The 3,891-nt window shown below is 36.7% G+C and overlaps 1 pseudogene; it reads right to left on the bottom strand.

Annotated features, from left to right (window-relative positions):
- Positions 1–2,550: 2,550 nt before the first annotated feature.
- LOC101560317 lies at positions 2,551–2,984 on the bottom strand (annotated as a pseudogene).
- Between the last annotated feature and the right edge of the window lie 907 nt (positions 2,985–3,891).

Here is a 3,891-nt window from a genome sequence, read left to right as displayed (position 1 = left end):
AAAGTACAAAGACATGTCAATCCAAGTCACAGACATTTATTATGTTGTCTTTTACTTTCAGATTGTGTTGTGTAATAATTAAGAGAACAAACTCTGGCACCCGATTGCTATTGTTACATTAGTAATATAAGTTGACATGTCACTCAATATCTCTCTGACTTAGTCTTTAGTGTGAAATGAGTGTAATAATTTAATATATAAAATTGTTGTAAGAATTAAATGAGTTAACATGTACTTAGAACACCATCTGACATGTACCATTCATTAGCTATTTGCTATCATTGCTATATTATTGTGCTTCTACTACAAACTAAGTATACAGCCTAGAAAGACTTGGTAAGATACCAAATAAAAGTACGAATTTGCATAATTATTATTTTATTTTGCATCCATTCTCAGTATTCTTTATAAGAGTGAAACAAAGTACAATGGAAAAAGCTTAGACAGTAAAACTCCATCAGTTGGGCTTTTCTTGTAGGTTTAAATATTACATGTTTGCAAGAGATCTAAAACTCAGAAAACATACATTCACATTTATATATTGCTGCATTTTCCTTGGAGAAGACAAAACACAGTCCTTCCTGAGAGATGGAATCTCTTTGTACTTAGTGTGAAGACATGTTGAATCTGATTTGCTGCATTTGTGACCTTCTTGCTAAAGGCAGATGATCCCTGCTACACAGTACAGTGATATTTTGCCAGTATTGCAGACATTATTTATTTGTTAGGCTCCACATGGGAGATCTAAATGATAGAAGGTAGTGAATTCAAAGAAGTTCTTCTTGGATATTTAACTAATGGAAGGGCTGATGTTTTATAGACCACATTTTGGTAGTGATAGGTGAAACCAAAAAGGGAGACTCTGATGAGTGTTGCATAGTAGTGAAATGATAAATTTGGATAAATCTGCTAAAGGATAATGTACGATAGGAATAATCACTTCTGACCTATGGATTCTCTCCATATCTCAGTCTAGGGCCTACATTTATGGTATATGAACCTTCCCTGTACAGACTATCCAGACCTTGTCAACACTCATGATTTCTCTGGAGAAACATAATTACAACAGAGACAAAAACTGGTATAGGTTTTAGGGGGGAAGATTTACTTCCTTTGTGTGATTGATTCTCTCTGATGTTATTGAGAGAGACATGGTCTTCCTAACACCTCTCTGTTGCATTTATTGTTTGTGTTGAATACCTATTGTTTTCTTTTTTAATTGTGTATTGTTTCCAATTTCTTTCTTTTTTTATGTGTTTGGTACAGGGTCTACAGGGTTTCACTATATAGATCGGACTCATAGTGATTCTCCTGTTTTCAGCCTCCCAAGTCCTAGGATTACAGGCACCCACCACCACACCCCGTCTCAGTTACAGTCTCAGTCCACCTCGGGGGCAGCAAGGCCAGCACAGCATGCTTAGGATTGAACCCTAGCCGCTGCACTCTGCCTAAGCAGGAGCTTTAGTCCGCTGAGCTATCTGGCCAGCCCCTTTGTTTCTAATTTCTCATCCGATATTTTCTATTCTTTTAAAATAAAAAAAGACAAAGACACAGATCAAGGTGAATCTAAGTCATGCTGGGCCAGATAAGGCAAGTCAAAGAAAAAAACAAAACAAAACAAAACAAAAAACAGTCCAACATGCAAAAGTTAATCAAAATGCCTTGGTAGACCAGAAAAGTTGTATCTGCAACTGTATTCAGAATGCTGTACTGCATTCTCATAAAATTAAAATTTTCTCATATGGTTTTCATTGCTTCCCAAAACCAAACTAAATTAAACCAATTCAAACAAATAGCAAAGAACCAATTAATAGACAAGCAAAAGAGCCCCATTCCAATTTCGGTACCTGTTCCACTCTTCTCAGCTCAGTTCTTATTACAGAATAATACATGTAAGTATGGGGCTGATCTTAGTTATCAGGTCCAGAAGATTTGGAAACACATTATTCATATACAGTTAAATAAGAAAATCCATGACATTGACACTGAATAAGAGGGACACAAAACAAATACCATCCTTTTGGTATTTTTCTGAGTCATCTTTAATTCTAGCAGTATCCCCCAAGTTTAAAAGATTTTTATAACTTACGACATTGTGAGAACTAGCATCTCCATTCTGTTCTTTCCAAGTGGTCTCCATTTTGGTGAATGTTTTATCTGAGATCTTGCTAAATTTAAGTTCTGATCCTTGTCTCTAAGGAGCCTGTAATTAGGGGTAGGCGATGCTAGCACTTCTGCTCTCTTTCTGTGTGTGTGTGTGTGTGTGTGTGTGTGTATGCAGATATTTGCCATATGAAATCTATTTTTTCATGCACATTAATATATGTCAATTCTTTTGTTCCATACAACTTCCTTTCTTCCAACTTTTCTTTCCCTCCCATTATAAAAGCTTTGTTTCCATTTTTCCTTCCATTCTTTTTTCTTTTTTTTTTAGTATGTGAAAAGACATTTTATTATTTGACTGCTACCATATAATATTAGCAAATTTCTTCCAGTGGCAAACTAAGCACAGGATACCATTTCTCTTCGATTCTCCCACGGATCTCAATATCATCTGTCTCTTGGAGGATTCAGTTTCATATGACGTCTGTGATACTGCCCGCGAGGATACCAATGATGCTTCATCATGAAAAATGTTTTGCTAAGTTGTTCTACCATGGCTCCTTGCTCAAGGAATTCACTTTTATTTTTTTATAATCTGGTTTTCAGTACTTGATCATGTGTTTCTTCAATATTATGGACAGGATCTGGCTGAGGCACAGGTCTTGGGTGTTCATATGGAATGTCCATAAAGGGTGGTAGCATACTATTGTCCTGCCATCAGATGTCAGAGCAAGCTCTACTTTGCAATTATAGTCATCTGGAAGAGAAGAATATGTAGAGTTACAGCAAACATGAGATAAAGCTCCATTTTGGATTGGAAATAGATGCTTCAAAAGAGCTCTCTTTGATATCTCCCATTTTACTGCTGCTGTCACTGTCATAGTACATGAAGAAGCTTATCAAGTGATATGAAAAAAGATATGAAAAAAAGAGATATGGGAGAAACTGCCTTCAAAATCTGCTTCTAGGCACCAATTTTCATTCTGCTAGGCCACCATCTTGCCCGCTCCATTCTCTTTTTTCTAAAATTCTTTTTCTCAGGGCTGGCCAGATAGCTCAGCAGACTACAGCTCCTGCATAGGCATAGCACAGTGCCTGGGATTCAATCCCCCGGGTGCCCCTGGGGTGGTGATTGAGACTGAGTATGGTGGCGGGCACCTGTAATTCCAGTACTTGGGAGGCTGAGAACAGGAGAAACACTATGAGTCCAATCTATTCAATGAGACCCTGTAGACCTTGTACTAAATACTAAAAAGTAAATAAATAAATAAATAAATAAATAATTTTTTTTTCTCTTCATTCTCCCTGCCTCCTAGTTCCCTTTCCAATTTGAACCTGTTCTTCCTCTTTCTCAATATCCAGCCTCCATTTTTGGGATTTTCAGACAAGAGAAACAATGCAATATTTAAACTTCTGGGCCTAATTTATTTCACTTGTTATTATCTTGAACTGGATCCATTTACCTAAAAATGACTCAATTTTTTCCTTCCTTATGGCAGAGTAGCACTCCGCTGTATGTAAATACCACATTTTATTTATCCGTTCATCTGTTGTTGGACACATGCTGTGTTTCTGAGATTTACTGCTAGCGCCTTTAACATAATGCCTTTAGAGAGACACAGCTCACCTACGATTCTCTTACTCTGAAGTCGCAACTCAGCGGTTTTCATTATAGTCAGAGCTGTGCAACAGTGGGCGCAACATACGTTTTATTTGTACACTTTAAATATAGCTAATGATAACATTCATTATAGGGAGGTTAGTATAAACTGTTTTTGATATTTACAA

Source organism: Octodon degus, unplaced genomic scaffold, assembly GCF_000260255.1.
Source record: "Octodon degus isolate 3935 unplaced genomic scaffold, OctDeg1.0 scaffold00043, whole genome shotgun sequence".
NCBI lineage: Eukaryota > Metazoa > Chordata > Mammalia > Rodentia > Octodontidae > Octodon > Octodon degus.
This window is presented reverse-complemented; position numbering and strand designations above follow the sequence as displayed.